General features: G+C 42.5%; 1 pseudogene; it reads right to left on the reverse strand.

The window, feature by feature from the left end:
• Positions 1–6,903: 6,903 nt before the first annotated feature.
• LOC132237601 (cyclin-dependent kinase 4-like) lies at positions 6,904–7,820 on the reverse strand (annotated as a pseudogene).
• Positions 7,821–18,886: the final 11,066 nt, after the last annotated feature.

Genomic DNA, 18,886 nt, shown 5'->3' on the forward strand with positions numbered 1-18,886 from the left:
GAAGGCATGAAGTTTGCCTCCAACTTCGAATGCAGTCCCTTTAGGGCTGGGACCGAGTCTCAGTGCCGACCCTGCCGGCTTCGACCCTAAGTCATCACCGCAGTCATCGTTGCCAGCGGTGCACCTTGGCCTCCGATCTCCGTCATCGCATCATCGTTATGTCGCATGACCGCTGTACCCGATGACTCAACACCTCGAACGCCACGGCCCCAGGCTCCGACCAGGGGAATCCTGGCCGCCGGGGGCACTTTGCAGCGGGGAGAAGTGTCACCTCGCCACCCCATGCGATGTTAGCCAGGGAGGGTAGCTCGTGATGCAGATAAAACCCTCTGCTCGCTCTGGTCTTTTTGGGGGTCACGTCTCCTGCGCTTCGGATGCTGGCCACGGCCATTGGCTCTACTGTGGCATTTCGAAACCACACGCATCCTTTGTGCTAGGAAGCATTTTAACAATAAGAATGCTTCGTTTTGTCAAGGCCTGATGTGATTCTCTTGCGTCAAAGCTAAAGCTCTCCTTTGTGTTCGTGTTCAGTCCTGTTGTCCCACTGTCCTCATCATTTAGGGCCTTGAGAAGGAGAGCCTTATCACCAGTGTCCTGTGCCACACAAGGGCAACTCTGTCATCTGCAATCTGAAAACCCTCTTCTCCTCTGCTTTCTGGAAGGAGTAAACAGGACTTCTACCTGTTTTGAAGAACTCAGTTTTCCACTAACACTGAGGCCTTTTGTTTGCTGTTTTCAGATTGGAGAGGTTTTTACGGGATCAAATTGTGTCTTCGGTGTACTGCAGCCTCTTAAGATTTATTAGCACTTATATTTAGAGAGTGTGGTTGCATCGTTATTCAACTTTTTAAATAAACATATGCTCTACAAAGTACTTTCAGAAAAAGAATTGGGTTAGGTTTTTACAGGAACAAAAGTCAGCTTATCTTCATTTAAAAGAAATTACTTGCCGATGAATCCATCTAAGTCAAAGAAAGCTAAAGAGTTTGAGAAATATATGTCCCTTTGTAATGAAATTATAAAAGGAGTAAACATTTTAAAATCTTATGTCCTAAAAAATATAGGAGGATTCAAAAGAGATCCTGGGGTGTTAGGCGCCTTCCTAAGTAGGTCAGAGAACAAAATGACAGATTTTATTTTATAAAATTTAAAACTTCTATATGGCAAAAGACTTTTGGCAAAGTTAAAATATTAATTTCACCCAGGAGAAAATATAGGCAATGTATCATGAGCAAAATTAACATCATAATAAAGAATTAACATCATCTATAGCAGTGTAGTTAGAAAACACATATTGTCAGCTACTTTCACTACAAAAGTTGGTCCACACAGTGATGATAATTGCAATATGAAACTTTTTCATATAATGACTTTTCAAAAAAGGAATTTGGTTGGTGATAACAAGATATAAGTTTAGCAAATGGTAAGCAGAACCAAATCAGTATTAGACAGTTTCCTTGTAGAACTTGTGATGCAGGTTGTGAGTCTTGGGATCCACAGACGCTATAATTACAGCAGTGCTGACATGAAGTAGCCAGCCAGTTTCACTCCAGCTCTAAAAGCTGGGCTCAAACTCATCAGCCTCTGGGGGTCAGACTCTCAGATGAGGTACCACCTTGTTGTACTTTGAAAAAGATGAAAAACTAGAGAAAGCTACTGAGAGAAAGGATACACTTTAAACAAGGAATGAACATGGTCTTGCTGACCAGCTCACTAAATTCTCTCAGTAAGTAATCATGGGCCTGTCACTCCGGCAGCTGCCATTGTGGTTCACTGTTGTAACTAAGGGTGTCTGCTTTAATCAGCCCAATAGTTTAAGCTTCTGATTCTTTAAAAAAAAATTTTTTTCTTTATTGATTAAGGTATTACATGTGTCCTTACCCCCCAATTGCCGCCCCCACCCCACCTCCTCACTCATGCCCTCACCTCCCTGGTGTCTGTGTCTATTAGTTAGGCTTACTATATGCATGCATATAAGTCCTTTGGTTGATCTCTCCCCTTAAGCTTCTGATTCTTAGAGACCAGTAGTTCATCCCAACATTAGTCAGGAGACTCATGTAGTTGCCAGATGCAAAGCACTGTAGATTTGTACTTGAAGCATCAGCATCCATATTTATTAACAGAGGATCTCTAGATTGAGCCAGTAGGCTTGCAAATAGTGGTCCACACCTCTGAAAGAAAACATCTTTGAAAGCCAATGCTGCAGAAGAAACCCTTCGATGGATGACTTCTCCCACTAAACAAGATGCCCAGTTGTAAGTTACGTCTCAGCAAAACGCTATCCTTGAGTTCACATGGTAGGCAAGACTTTTCATCTGACTATTCAAAATGCAAAAGCCAACAGTTGAGAGATACAGAAGACTGTTAAAAGCATTCTAAGGAAGATCTGCATAGAAGATGAAACACTGTGGAAGACAACAAATCAGCATATTCTGGTGGTGAAGAGAAATCCTTACAAGGACAGCAGATCTAGTAAATGTTGAATGATTCGTTATACCACACATAGCAAAGGAATGGAGGATTTCATTCCTTTCACTAGCAGTGGTCAGCAAACTGCGGCTTGCGAGCCACATGCGGCTCTTTGGCCCCTTGAGTGTGGCTCTTCCACAAAATACCGACTTCTGCTCATGGGCCATGAAGTTTCAATCGCACTGTACATGGTATTTTGTGGTATTTTTGTGGAAGAGCCACACTCAAGGGGCCAAAGAGCGGCATGTGGCTTGCGAGCCGCAGTTTGCCGACCACGGGACTAGGGCTATGAGTAGTCAGTTGGAGCCATGAGGAAGTATTTTAAAAGATATTTCTTATTCCTTCTCTGCCATTCCCTAATCTCAAAGTCATTTAAAGAACTTCTTTGGTTTTAACTTCTAAACATTCAATGATGACTCTAAAATAAGCTTTTCTCACCCTAGCTGGTTTGGCTGAATGGATAGAGCGTCGGTTGGCCTGCATACTGAAGGGTCCCAGGTTCGATTCCGGTCAAGGGCACATACCCAGGTTGCAGGCTTGTTCCGTAGTAGGGGGCATGCAGGAGGCAGCCAATCAATGATTCTCTCTCATCATTGATATTTCTATCTTTCCCTCTCCCTTCCTCTCTGAAATCGATAAAAATATATTTAAAAAAATAAAATAAGCTTTTCTCCTGAGTTCCAGATAAATATATTTTATGGATAAAACTCCAACTACCTCATACTCAACATGGCAAAAACTGACCAATAATCTCCCTTCCCTCATGAGACCTGTTCATCTTACTGTTGTCCTGATACCAGTGACTGGCACCTCTGCTCCTCAGATACCCCAGCCAGAAACCTAGCAGTCATGCTAGGCTCTTCTTTTCTTCTATCTGACTGCCACTAATTTACGTTGAGTCTATCTATTAAATCTCTCAGAAATTGTCCTCTTTGTACTTTTTACTGTCGGAGTCTTTCTTACTCCATTTGTTCCCTGCCTCCTTCCCTCCCTTTCTTAATTCCTTCAACAATATTTACTAAGTTGTACTGAAATATCTTGATTGTGTTACTTTTAGTCTCCTTTTCAACTAATCCATCCTGTATTTTAAAAAAGTCAGTGTCTTTTAAAAAATGCAAATCAGATTTGGTCATTCATCTACTAAATATCCTCCAATGGGCCACCGTTAACTTTCAGAGAAAGTCCAAACCCTGGCAAGACATTTCAGACCCTCCAAATTATGCCTTTGCCTCGGGAGCCTTACCCTCTTCTCCACTGTTAACTCTTCTAGTTTTTGAAACCAGTTGTGATTTCCAAAATATATGCCATTCTTTCTCACATCTCCAAGGTTTACAATTCCTTTTACCTGGGAAATTCTCTTTCTACTTCCCTTAAAACCATAAATTAATTCTCTTATGAAGTTTTCCTGATCCCTCCAGTAACCTGTTCCCTGTGCTTCCATGGTATCGCCTTTTATATAACTGTATTGCAGCATTCACTGCATTTGAATAATCATTTTGTCAACTCCACTTGTCTCCCTTATACTTCATAAAGCTTTGCAAGGCAGAGGCTACGTCCTTTTATTTTTTTAAATTAAAAAAAAATACATTTTATTGATTTTTTACAGAGAGGAAGGGAGAAGGATAGAGAGTTAGAAACAATGATAAGAGAGAAACATTGATCAGCTGCCTCCTGCACAACCCCTACATGCCCTTGATCAGAATTGAACCTGGGACCCTTCAGTCTGCAGGCCGATGCTCTATCCACTGAGCCAAACTGGTTAGGACGAGGCTACGTCCTTTTAATTTCCCTGTGCCTAGCAGTACTTGGCATGTAGTAGGTATCTAATGAACAATCAGTGTATTTTGTGCTAATATTCTTCCATGCTTGAATTAAGGATCTCTGGAGGATAGTGCTGGTATTTGGTAGACAGAAACCCTGAGAAATCGGATCTGGAAGCAGACAGATTAGTAGGTGAAATCAAGAAAGTGATTAAGATAACAGGCTGGCTTATCTTGGATAGTATCACCTGAGAGGACAGATTGTTTATTTAGTTAGTTTGCTATGTTTGAAAATTTCTCTGTGGGACTTTTAATAATTCATAGTTTCATTATTGTGTTAGAATAATCCCCCCCCCCCCGCCTCCTCCTTGACGTGAATAACAAGACAAAAGAATGGACAAATAGTATCAGTGATGCAGGAATAAATTACTGATCTAGTACAGATTCACCCAAAGTGATAGTGAAAAGCTGATCTCTTTGGCAGAGACTTTCACAGAGAATTCTAGACTTTACTTCACCTCCGCTATCATCCTCCCTTTTGTACACTATAAGCAGACAGAAACCACACTCTGAGAAAAACTTAACATGGCAAACCTAAAGCAAGTTTACTGTAATATTGTTAAATTGTTATATTGAATTAGTGTAAACAGACTTTTAGATTTGCAAAAATGTAAGCTTGAAGACTGGACTTTTTGGAAGTTTAAGGAAAATATTACATTTGTCTTTTAGGTGTACCAATGAAATGCTAAATAATATTAAAGTTTAATTGAGGAGCCTGGCATGTGATCTGTGGACTGGTGGGTAATCTCTAAATGCATTGCTGACAGATCAGTGGTAGTGATAGTCATTTAAGAACAGATTTTACAATATTTGTAATAATTTTTCTTCAATTACATCTGGCTATTTTTTTAAAATATATTTTTACTGATTTCAGTGGAAGGAAGAGGGAGAGAGAAATAAAAGCATCAATGATGAGAGAGAATCATTGACTGGCTGCCTCCTGCACGCCTCTGACTGGGAACCAGGCTTGCAACTTGCCCTGACCAGGAATCAAACCATGATAGGTCTTAATGCAGCATGGCAACTATCTGTGGTAAGTGCATCCTAGCACCTGAAACCACGCACAAAGCTTTTTTTATATTCTGGAAATCATTACAAATGGCCCTTAAAAGTGTTAAAAAGAAACAGGCTAAAAATGGAGTTACTTATGCTAAGCTTCACCAATACTTAATACTTATCCTGGCTCTGATCGGCAGCTCAGTGGTTAGAGCATTGGCCTTCGAACTGAAAGGTCTCAAGTTTGATTCTGGTCAGGGCATGTACCTGTGTTGCAGGTTTCCTGCCCTAGTTGGGATGCGTGCGGGAGGCAACTGATAGATGTGTCCATTGATTTTTAGAGAGAGTGAGTGGAAGAGAGGGAAGACAGAAACATTGATGCCAGAGAAACACATCGATTGGTTGCCTCCTGCATGAGCCCTGACCTGGGAGGAGCCTGCAACCAAGGTATGTGCCCTTGACTGGAATCGAACCTGGGACCCCTCAGTCCACAGGCCGATGCTCTATCCACTGAGACAGACCGACTAGGGTTCAAATTGAAACTTTTTTTTAAAATATATTTTATTGATTTTTCACAGAGAGGAAGGGAGAGAGATAGAGAGTTAGAAACATCGATGAGAGAGAAACATCGATCAGGCGCCTCCTGCACATCCCCCACCGGGGATGTGCCCGCAACCCAGGCACATGCCCTTGACCGGAATCGAACCCGGGACCTCTCAGTCCGCAGGCCGACGCTCTATCCATTGAGCCAAACCGGCTCCTGCCAAATTGAAACTTTTTAATGAAAAAAGAAATCTATAATACTTTCAACAATAAAGATAAATTAAAAAAATGAAAAAAAAATCATGTACACAGTTCTAAAAAATCAAACATTACAGATACATTTAGAAATACTCCCACCTCCATTTGTACCCAGGTCTCACTCCACCAAGAGAACCACTGTCAACAGTTTCTAAAGCCTGAGAAGCTTGACTTTAAGGTCCTTTAACACATAGTTGGGATGGTGAACTCACCCTCTTTCTAGCTGTTCTCTTGGGTTAAGTCTGGCTCTCTCCGAAGAAAAGTTCCAACTGGATGACCCAAGCCTCTCTCGACTCCTTTTATACTCTGAGGGGTGGGTAAATTTTTAAAATTGATCAGATTATCTCCTTTTGGCCACACCTCTCTGTTAATACCAAATCAGGAATGGGCCCCCAACACTCTTGGTTTTAAGTCTATTATACAGATTCAAAAGCAAACACTGGGGGTTCTATGTGTGATTCCTATTTCCCAATTTAATCTATTTTCCCCCCTTCCCCCCCCATATAAAAAAGGGCCTCAATATCAAGGTAAGGAAGGGGAGAACAAGGGACATACTCCTTGGTGTAAGGAAACAGGAAGGCAGGAGAAGGGTAATCCCCAAAGGAGGGGAGGGAGGGGAATGTCATTAAGGCAGCCAGCAAGATAATCCTTGTAAAAAGTTGGAGGAAGTGTCTCCACAGCCTCAGATAAAAAGACACAGAGCGCTTCCTGGTGGGGGGCTCTGCGTTCTAGTGTTCAAAGGAAGGTAAATGACAGCATCTTTTCTCTCGTTGCTGCTGCAGCTACTCCATTGCTCCAGACTTCTCCATCTCCGGTATCACTGCGCTGGGCAGGGCCCTCTGGGTGTGTGTAGGGGTGGGGGTAGGGGTGGGGGAGGCTCCTGGGGCAGAGACACATCTCGGGGCCAATCTTCCTCTGGAGGCAGCCCAATCAGGTCAAAGATTTTGCCCAATTGGTCAGCTTCAGGGTTTCCGCAGAGGAGAGGCTTTCGATGAAACATCTCTGCAATGATACAGCCAACGCTCCACAAGTCCCCAGGAGTTGCGTATGGAGACTGCAGAGCTTCTGGAGCACAGTACCAGGTGTAACCACCACAGATGTAAGTGCCATCTGGTAGCTGTCGATTCTGGCCAGGCCAAAGTCAGCCAGCTTGACTGCCCCACTGCTTGTCACCAGAATATTCTCTGGCTTCAGGTCTCGGTGAACAATGCAATTGGCATGAAGAAAATCCGGGCCTCTTAGAAACTGGCGCACCAGATCCTTGATGGCAAGCCTGGTGGGGGTGCCTTGTCCGCAGGTCTTGGTCCACATGCTCAAACACCAGGGTCACTTTGCTCTCCGGGTCAGTTCGGGCGGTGGCAGACATCCATCAGCCGGACCTCATCGGGATGCTCAAAAGCCTCCAGCCGCCGCAGTAAGGCCACCTCACGAACTGTGCTGACGGGAAGCCCCCCTCCGGCACCTCCCCCATTGGGGACTCTCACGCTCTTGAGGGCCGCAAAGTGGCTGCTGTGTGGATCACGGGCCTGGTACACCGTCCCTTAGGCACCAACACCAATCTCAGCCACTGGCTCATATGGAGGGGTAGCCATCCTCAGATCAGAGAAGACCTTCTCCCGGCGCAGGGAACTGCGGAGGCGGACCGTTATCCGGGCCCAGGAGCCGGTTTCTGCGGCGCCATACACTCCAGCTCTGTCCGGAGCAGCTGGACCGCAGGGGCCCGACCATAGACACAGGCCGTAAGCTAGAGCGGACCCCTTACCCCCACCCTCACCATGTGACCAGCTGCCAAAGAGACCTAATCTATTTTTTAAGCTTTCAAATCTTGTCAACATTTTGTCCCTGATAAAAGTAATTAAATCAAGAGTGTGTGAGGGTGGGGTGTGGGGCGGGGTGTGGGGGGGAGGTAAGAGATCAACCAAAGGACTTGTATGCATGCATATAAGCATAACCCATGGACACAGACACTAGGCGGGTGAGGGCATGTGCTGGGGCGTGGGAGTGGCTGGGATGAGGTCAATGGGGGAAAAGGAGATATATGTAATACTTTAAACAATAAAGAATTTTAAAAAAGAATGTGTTTCTATTAATTCAATAGACCTTTCCTGAATTTCTACCAGGTGCCATGGGCTGTGCTGGGTATTGAGAATATGAGGCAGAACAAAACATGGTCTCAGGCTCTCTGTAGCTCACAGGCTGCGACGGAGATAAACAAGGACCCCTGAGAGTCCATGTGTGGAAAAGCAGCCCGGGGCCATATTAACACTGCTACTGATAGCAAACGCTACTGATAGCAAACGCTACTGATAGCAAACGCTACTGATAGCAAACGCTCCCAAAGTGCTTAGTGCAGTGGCTCTCAACCTTCCTAATGCCGCGACCCTTTAATACAGTTCCTCATGTTGTGGTGACCCCCAACCATAAAATTATTTTCGTTGCTACTTCATAACTATAATTTTGCTACTGTAATGAATCGTAATGTAAATATCTGATATGCAGGATGTATTTTCATTGTTACAAATTGAACATAATTAAAGCATAGTGATTAATCACAAAAACAACATGTAATTATATTTGTGTTTTCTGATGGTCTTAGGCGACCCCTGTGAAAGGGTCATTCGACCCCCAAAGGGGTCGCGACCCACAGGTTGAGAACCGCTGGCTTAGTGTGTGCCCTGAGAGTGCCACAAGAGGGGAAAGAGTAAGTGCCAAGGGAACACAGAGGGGAATCAACTGAGACAGGATTCCAAGAGAGATTTCAGGGGGAGGTTATGACTTCCAGCATGAGCTGTGGAAGGGAAGTGGGTCTAGGAAAATGGGGGAGATGTTCAGACAAAAATAGGGAAAACTTGGTGGGATAAACAAGTCCATGATGATGAATATGTATCCCATGCCAACAAATACAATAAGCATCCCGAGAGAATGGGGAGCATTGGCCCTCGAACCGAAAGGTCCCAGGTTTGATTCTGGTCAAGGGAATGTACCTGAGTTGTTTTCCGGAAGGCTACATCAATGTGCTCTTCCACCAATAGGCACAAATATTCCTGTCTCTTCCGGTACCTCAAACTCTCTACATCTAATTTTATTTGTTTTATTTTATTTTATTTTTTATTTTAATATATTTTTTATTGATTAAGATATTACATATCCCCATGTTACCCCCTACTCCCGCCCTCCCCCGCTCATGCCCTCACCTCCCCCCCCCTTGTCCATGTCCATTGGTTAGGCCTATATGCTTGCATATAAGTCCTTTGGTTGATCTTTTCCCCTTACCTCCACCCTCCCCTACCTTCCCTCCAAGGCCCGACCGACAGTCCAATCAATGCCTCTCCGTGTCTGGATCAGTCCTTGTTCATCAGTTTATGTTGTTCATTATATTCCACAAATGAGTGAGATCATGTGGTATTTGCTGGGAGCCGGTCCATCCTTGCTGTTTCAAGGGACCTGGCATATATGGCATACTGTTCTTAATATGTTTGCTCACCTTCTTGGCACTATGTGTTTTTTTGTGTCTTTTTTTTTTATATATATTTTATTGATTTTTTACAGAGAGGAAGGGAGAGAGATAGTTAGAAACATCGATGAGAGAGAAACATCGATCAGCTGCCTTCTGCACATCTCCTACTGGGGATGTGCCCGCTACCGAGGTACATGCCCTTGACCAGAATCAAATCTGGGACCCTTCAGTCCACAGGCCGATGCTGAGCCAAACCGGTTTTGGCGGCACTATGTGTTTTGACCAAGGTCACCTCTCTGAGAAAGGTTGTTTCCCCAGGTAGGGATTTTCCCCTGAAGGTAGGGAGGGAATAAAACCCCTTAACTAAGTGCCAGGCGGGTAATTAATCACTTTAACTACGAACAATCATCCTTAAGCTACATAATCTTTTTTTTTTTTTTTAAATATATTTTATTGATTTTCCACAGAGAGGAAGGGAGAGAGATAGAGAGCTAGAAACATCGATGAGAGAGAAACATCGATCAGCTGCACATCTCCTACTGGGGACGTGCCCGCAACCCAGGCACACGCTCTTGACCGGAATCGAACCCGGGACCCTTCAGTCCACAGGCCGACGCTCTATCCACCGAGCCAAACCGGCTTTGGCAAGCTACATAATCTTTACTCCCTGGAATGGAGATAAGAAACGCCTTAACTTTTGGAATAGAGATTGATAGGATTGGAATCAACTGGTATAAATACAGATGTAACAAGACAACAGGACACAGAACCTAGACACAGAACCCACAGAGAACCTAGACACAGAACCCACACAGAACCTAGAGACAGAAGAACTTCACTGGAGAGAAGATGGCAAAAGATCCTGGACAGAAACTGGAGACAGAACCTAGCGAAAGAACATGGCAAAAGATCCTGGACAGAAACTGGCCTCAGAAACTGGAGACAGAACCTAGAGACAGAACCTAGGGAGAGAACATGGCAAAATATCCTGGATAGAACCTGGCTGAAGAACCTGGCTACAGAACCTGGCTACAGAACCTGGCTGGAGAACCTGGCTGGAGAACATGGACACAGAACCTGGCTGGAGATCCTAACCAGAACTTCGCTGGAGATCCTGACCAGAACTTGGCTAGAGATCCTGGCTAGGCTGCTGTTCAACTGAACGCTGTCTCCGTGTCATTCCTTCTTCGCCGACTCCGTCCACACCTTTGGGGACCCCTGGACCTGCTGGGGCTGGACCCCAGCAGTATTTATCCTTCTCTGACTGGCTTATTTCACTTAGCATAATGCTCTCCAGTTCCATCCATGCTGTGGCAAATGGTAAGAGTTCCTTTTTCTTCTTCCTCTTCTTGAAGAATACCTTTCAGCATTTCATATAATGCTGGCTTGGTGGTGATGAACTCCTTTAGCTTTTTCTTATCTGTGAAGCTCTTTATCTGACCTTCTGTTCTGAATGATAGCTTTGCTGGATAAAGTAATCTTGGTTGTAGGTTCTTGCTATTCATCACTTTGAATATTTCTTGCCACTCTCTTCTGGCCTGCATGGTTTCTGTTGAGAAATCAGCTGACAGTCATATGCGTACTCTCTTGTAGGTAACTGACTGTCTTTCTCTTGCTGCTTTTATGATTCTCTCTTTGTCTTTTGCTCTTGGCGTTTTAATTATGATGTGTCTTGGTGTGGTGCTCTTTGGATTCCTTTTGTTTGGGGTTCTCTGCACTTCCTGGACTTGTAAGTCTATTTCTTTCACCAGGTAGGGGAAGTTTTCTGTCATTATTTCTTCAAATAGGTTTTCAATATCTTACCCTCTCTCTTCTTCTGGTACCCCTATAATTCTGATCTTGGTACGCTTGAAGTTGTCCCAGGGGCTCCTTACACTATCTTCATATTTTTGGAATCTTTTTTATTTTTCGGTTGGGTATTTTTTGTTTCTTCGTATTTCAAATCTTTGACTTGATTCTTGGGATCCTCTTGTCTGCTGTTGGATCTCTGTATATTATTCTTTATTTCAGTCAGTGTATGCTTAATTTCTAGTTGGTCTTTTTTCATATCCTCCAGGGTCTCACTAAATTTTTTGGCAGTTTCCATAAAATTCTTGAAAAACCTTATAAACGTGGTTTTGAACTCTATATCCAGTCATTTGCTTTCCTCCATTTATGTCATTTGTGACCTGTTTCTTTGTTTCTGCATTTTTTATGCTTCCCTGTGTTGGTAGAGTGGTTTTGTGTGCTAGGTGTCCTGTAGGGCCCAGTGGCTCAGCCTCCCCAGTTACCTGAGGTGGACACTCTTGGTGCACCCCCTTGTGGGCTTTGTGCTTAGTCTTGTTGTAGTTATGCCTTGATTGTAGTAGGATCACTGGGAGGAATTGACCTCCAGGCCAATTGGCTGTGAGAATCAGCTGTGTCTGCAGTGGGAGAACTTCTGTGCTGAAGACACCCTTCTGGGGCAAGACTTGCTTCAGTGGGGCTTTAGTGCTCACTGAGTCTGCCCCCTGTGTGTGTCCCTTATGGATCTGAGGAATTGTAATCTGGATGGTCCCACTCTGACCACTGGGTACACTGGCTCTTGGATGTAAGGAGGTGCTAATTTAGCCTCTGCCTGAGGCTACCCAGCAGGAGCTTTGGAGAGATCTGCAGATTCCTCTTCCTTGTTTGGGGTTTGGAGGTGCCCAGATGAGGCCCAGCTGTGAAGCAATGCAAGCTGCTGTGGGGCCTTGGGCCTTCTCTTGGAAGTTCTGGGTCTGTCTGGCCCAGCTTCAATTTGTTAGGTAATTTTCAGGTTGCAAAGGGCCAGGGCATTCATATGCAAAAGCCTCTGCCACAGCCTGGGTGGGGCGGGGTCTCAGGGAATCAAAGGGCGGAGCAAGCAGCTATGGCAGATCCTCAGCCCTGCCCTAAGGGGCCTCGCGTCTCAGTGTCCTGGTAATTGCTGCAAGCACCCCTGAGGGAATGCCGCCCTCAAGTTCTGAGTTCCACTGGCTGCCAGACAGTCCAGTTTCTCCCCGTATGAGTCCTGGGTCCCCAGAGACTTCCTGGAACCGGAGTTCAGAGCCGTCGGGAGCTTGTGACTCCCTCCTGATTCAAAAAGATAGCCGTGTCCTCAGGTGCCAGCTCCTTTCCGCACGCGCTCGAGCCTCCGTACCTCTGCACTTTACTTCCGCACCTCCTCTGGGTCTCAGTGTGCTTTTCTCTTTCCTTCTAGTTGTAGAATTTCCACTCAGCCAGCCTTCCTGTAATTCTGGATGATGTCCGTTTTTCTTTTCATTGTATTTTTGAAGTTGTTGTGGGAGGCAGCAATTTCCAGTGTTTACCTATGTCGCCATCTTGGTTTCTCCTCAAACTCTCTAATAGTTGGCATTACCCAGGTTCTTAATTTTGCCCATCAAATACATAGGTTTTTTTCATAGTATTTTTAAAAGTGTTATTTCATAGTTTTTTTTAAAAAATAACTTCTATTCCTCTGATTATTAATAAGTTCGGACATGTCTTCGTGTATTTGCTGACTTTTGAATTTCTTCTGAAATGCCAAACTCCTAGTCTTTTTTTAAGTTTAGATTTCTTGTTTCTTGTTGATTTGCAGTAGTTCCTGGCAAACCACGAAGAATAACAATAAAACATGAAGGATAATGATTACCACTAGCACTGAAATTGGGAGAGGAATGGAATCCAGAAAAGATTAACATAGGGGATTTCAAATCATTGTAATGTTTAATATTGTAGGTTAGTGTAATGGGGCAACCCGCGGAGACGACCACCAGATGAAGATTTAGGAGCCTTTATTAAATTGGCCAGCGACTACAGTTATGGCACCCTGCCGAAGCAAAGGCTGAACTGCAGTGCCGACTATAGGAGTTACAGCGTTTTTATTTGCAAAAACCACAAAGTTAGTTACAAAGCCTTGTTTACACAATTGTTTCTGACACAGTACAGCATCAGTACAGTGACTACCTTCCTATCTATGTGTTCTAGGAACAGAGAGCACAGCGTGCCCGCCTGGCCGAAGCGCCAGATATGCAGCCCAGCACAGTTAGGTGGTGGGTCAAATATATTTATTGACTTGATCTTCATTTCTTTGTGAATTTTTGTACATGCTAGAATGTACTCAGTATTCTAAATCAGAGCTTCTCAAATGTGGTCTCCAGAGCAGTGGCATCAGCAACACCAGAGAATTTGTTTAGAAATGAAAAATGGCCGACAAGCCAGACCTCCAGTCTCAGAAACTCTTCAGGTAGGGCCCAGCAATCTGTGTTCTAAGAAGTCTACTATTGTTGTAGGGAAAAACTAAAGCATAGTTTTGATGCTATCGTAAAAATAAATTATACTCTTGAGACACCCCCCCCTCGGCAAACTATTTATTTTTTCCAACCATTTTAAAAATTTTTATTTTTTGCATGTTATTTCTTGGTATCTGCAGAATTTTGTATGTTGGGACAAAAATTTTAATAAGTTATTTATTATTTCTAATGCTTAAATACTGGGACATGTATCTACAGCACTAAATGTCTTTCATTGAAAGTAGAATTTCTAATTTCTTTTAACTTTGAATCTCCACATTCACTCTTTATAATCCAATCATTAAATTCTTCAGTCTCAGTTTTTGCATGTCTATTCTTATTTTTTATAGAGAGAGAGTGGAAGGGATGGAGAGAGAAAGAGAGAAACATGGATGTGAGAGAAACACATTGATTGGTTGCCTCTCACCCTCACCCTGACCAGGGCTGGAGATCAAACCTGCAACCGAGGTATGTGCCCTTGACTGGAATCGAATCCCAGACCCTCAGTCCATGGGCCAACATTCTATCCACTGAACCAAAACAGCTAGAGCTCTATTCTTTTTTTACGAAGAGTGGAAATCCCTCTAACAATGTTTGCTAAGCTTTCAGTGCAATATCTTGAAATCTTGGTGCTGGAGAAATTAGTGGAACAGTCCTGGGTTTCTGTTTCTTTCTCTTTTTGTTTTACTTCTCACCTGAGGATATTTTTAAAAAATATAATTTTATTGATTTTAGAGAAGAAGGGAGATAGAAGCATCAATGATGAGAGAGAATAATTGAAGGGCTGCCTCCTGCACACCCTATACACTGGGGATTGAGCCACAACCCTGCTATGTGTCCTGACTGGGAATTGAACCAGCTACCTCCTAGTTTATAGGTCAATGCTCAACCACTGAGCCATGCTAGCTGGGCTCCATTGACTTTTAGAGAGACTGCGAGGGAGGAAGGCTGGGAGGGAGGGAGAGAGAGAGACATACACACAATGATGTGAGAGAGGCACATAGATTGATTGCCTCCCACACACAACCCAACCAGGGCCAGGATGAAGCCTTCAACTCAGGTATCTGCCCTTGAGGGGGAATGAAACCTGAGATTCTTCTGTGCTCAGACCAACCCTCTAACCACTTAGCAACCAGCTAGGTCGTCTGTCTCTTTCTCTTGATGTCAGGTCTCAACTGAAAAATTGGGAAACATGGTCTCTTGAACAATTAGTCATTTCCCTCCCGGTAAACACCCTAGCAGCTAGGGCCTAGCTCATATTCCAAAGAACTTCAATGGCTGAGATAAGTGCTTGGAAATTTGCCTGTACATTTAATGTCAACAGATTTTGACAAGTTTCCCCACTATTTTACAAAATAATTTTAGATATAATTTATCTTTATATCTGACTAATTTCCATTTGGTTGTACAAGGCTAACTTCAGGTACACTCTGATTAATGCAGGAGATTTGTCTGTGACACCATATCCACCTTTTGTTATTTTAAACCTCTGTCTGGGCCTGCCTGTATTCCTATTATAGGACTCCCCCACCCCTCAACCCCACCCCAGCCACTAGAGCAGTGGTTCTCAACCTTGGCTGCACATTAGAATCACCTGGGAATCTTTTTAAAATCCTGATTTCTGGGCCTCATCCTCCGGAAATTCTGTTCCTTTGCTATGGGGTGGGGCTGTGTCTTATGGGTCCTTCCACTCATATCAAAGAGCTTTCACACTTCTTTTAAGAAAGTCTTTCATTGAAAAAGAAGTAAAACAACCGTGGCCAGGTAGCTCCTTTGATTAGCAGTGATTCTCAACCTTCCTAATGCCGTGACCCTTAAATACAGTTCCTCATGTTGTGGTGACCCCCAATTTCATTGTTACAAATTGAACATAATTAAAGCATAGTGATTAATCACAAAAACAATATGTAATTATATATGTGTTTTCTGATGGTCTTAGGCGACCCCTGTGAAAGGGTCGTTCGACCCCCAAAGGGGTCGCGACCCACAGGTTGAGAACCGCTGGATTAGAGGATCATCCTGATACATCAAGGTTCCTTGTTTGATCCCCGAGGACATTTAAGAATCAACCAATCAAAAAAAATAAAAAATAAAATAGAAAAGAAAAATACAAAGAATCAACCAGTCTCTCTCTCGCTCAACCAATCTCTCTCTCTTTCTCCCTCACTCTCTCTCTCTCTCTCAAATCAACAATAATAACAAAAAAGTAAAACAAAGTAATTTGAGTCAAGTCATGCTGTCGAAGGAGGCTTGGTTTTGGAGCTCAGCCATCTGGCTCCTTTCTCTGGGGTGAAGAGGGGCTCTCCAAGGCCGTGACTCTCCACCTGCAAAGTGTTGAAAATCATATTGAGGTCAACGCCCCGTCCCCAGAGCTTCTGTTTTAATTGGTCTGGGGCTGGGATTGCGCACTGGTAGTTTAAAAAACTCCCAGGTGTTACTAATATGGTTCTCCACCTTTATCATGCATTAGAATCACCTGTAGGTCTTTGTTAAAACAGGATTATCGGGCTCCACCCCAGAGTTTCTGGTTCTTTAAGTCTGGGACTGGGTCTGATAATTTGCATTTCTAACAATTCCCAGGGGATGCTGATGCTGGCCCAGGACCACATTTTGAGAACCATTGCTCCAGTGAAAACTTGAAAACCACTGTGTTAGGTAACTTTTGTCCTCCCCAGAAAACACTGCCACCCTCCCTTTTAAAAATAATTTTTAAAATTTAGAACAATTAAGAACATTATTTTCCTTAATTCATTCCACTTTATCAGTCCATAAAAGCTCTTCTCATTTTAGTGTTTTTTTTTTAAAAAACTTTTCACCATTATTCTCAATCCCTACTTCCATATCCTCCCTTCTTCCCCCACCAAAGGCACTCCCTAACTTATTTGATATGAGATCTTTTAAAATTAGGTGGAAATACAATTTAAAAATATTCCACTTGAAGTAGTGACATCAATCCTGAGAGAGACTTTGCTCAGAGGAGAATTTGTAATCTGGAGTACTTTGGGGGAGAACTTCAAGTTACTAAAGGACCCTATACTACTATGCCTATTCAATATTTTATACCCCCAAACCTTACATTTATTATTATTATTTTAAAAGAAATAATACGCAAATAATATAATGAATAATAATTAAGGTGTTTTTTTCCTGTAGTGATACTTATTTTCTATAGAGTAGGAAATTTCTTTAGAGCATTTATTATCCTGAGGATAAAGCACATGTTATAGCAGGAAAACACTGTAATTCATTTAAAACTGGATAAAACAATGTAGATTTGTTTCCCATGGGGTTCTTGGCTCAGATGGTTTCTAATCTCATTATTTTAATCCACTCTTTGATATATTTTTACTTTCTCAGCAAAGTTAATCAGCTATACTTAAACCTTTGTGACTGGCTTTTAAATACTAGCAAAGCAGAGTAATGAAATGACCTGTGCCAAAAATAAACCTATGTATTGATTTTTAACTAGCCATTATGTTCACTGTCAGCTTTCTGATCCTTTGATATATGTGGGGCACAGTCCTAGAGACTAACTCATCAAAGCTACTCTGTGTTTGTGACGTTGCTGTGGGTATCACACTCATTTTTAGAAATATTGCTGTATTTCTTTTATCACATATTGACCTTGGAGAAGTTTTAATGACACACAATGATTGACAAATGCTTCTAATTTTAGTTATGTAATAAGTGAAATTTACTTACTATTCAATTAAGGAAGAAAATGCATACTATTGCTGTGCTTTCAATTCTTCTAAATCCTCTTTTAACCATAGACACAATGCTCTACGCATCTTATTGCCTGTAGTAGTTGGTGCAATGTTATGCATGAATGTGTTATAAATATTAAAGTGACTTAGACCCCAATTTTAGGTCCCCTGTGCCATTGTTCTGACATTCCTTCTACTCAGTAGAGAAATCTATCACATGCAGAAGCTGTGTGTAGTCAACTGTCCTCAGAAAATCATTTTCTCCCAGATTAGAGTAAACCTTGATCCAGGAGAGATTGCACGGTACCAGATATAGTGAGAAAGTATACTATTTTCTGTTTTCTTCCACTTTCATTGTTATTAAACTACCTCCAAAATGAAGCATTTGAAAAATGTCATTGCTATACTTACTCAAGTGTATTCAATTTGTGATGGATGGTGAGTTCTGCATTTTAAAAAATGTTTGTTCAAGAATTTGTTACATTTTGTTTGCGTAGTTTAAAAAAATCCCCACACATTTCTCAATACAATTGCTCATCAGTCTATTTATATGATTCTTGTTCCACCTTTTCAAGGTCATTTAAAATTCTAATCCTGTCCTCTAAAGTAATAACCACTTATTCCAATTTGCTATTATCTATAAGTTTAATAATCATGGGCTTTAGTCCACCAACCACACAAGTGATGAAAATGTTAAGTAGCCTTATATCCAACATGAAGCAATGAATGCTAAAATTTGGTAGCACTATTCCTTTTAATTAAGTATTTTAAAGCAGAAAATGAATACCTATAGATTTTGACACCCTCATCATGTCAGCAGGGTCTGGTGATATATAGGGTGTCCCCCCAAAAAATGTATACACACACACTGAATTATTATAAAGGCAGTGTTTATTAAAACATACTTTATTTTCAAAATTAAGTTATCAGCTGTTACAGTGTGTATACATTTTTTGAGATACCCTGTATATCTCAAATACCCCCTCCTTCCTTTTGCCATTGGATGTAGGCTTACATCAGGAATGTAATACATTACCTAATTATTATCCAATTAACCAATGAGCAATCATCATCATCATAATAGTAAAAACAATGTGCACTATCTTATTTTTTTCCAGACAATAGTTTTTAAATAGCTTGTTCCCCCCCAAAATGCAATCTAATAGGATCTTGATACTGACTTAACATGTGTTTTTGTTAAATGTGTAACAATTGGGTCCTGGCCGGTGTGGCTCAGGATGGAGCATTGTCCCTACACCCAAACTTGGGGATTCAAATCCTGGTCAGGGCACATAGCCAGGTTTTGGGTTCAATCCTGGGTTAGGGCAAGCATGTGGCAGGCAACCAATGGATCTCTCTCTCTCT

The sequence above is a fragment of the Myotis daubentonii genome, chromosome 6 (assembly GCF_963259705.1).
Source record: "Myotis daubentonii chromosome 6, mMyoDau2.1, whole genome shotgun sequence".
Taxonomy (NCBI): domain Eukaryota; kingdom Metazoa; phylum Chordata; class Mammalia; order Chiroptera; family Vespertilionidae; genus Myotis; species Myotis daubentonii.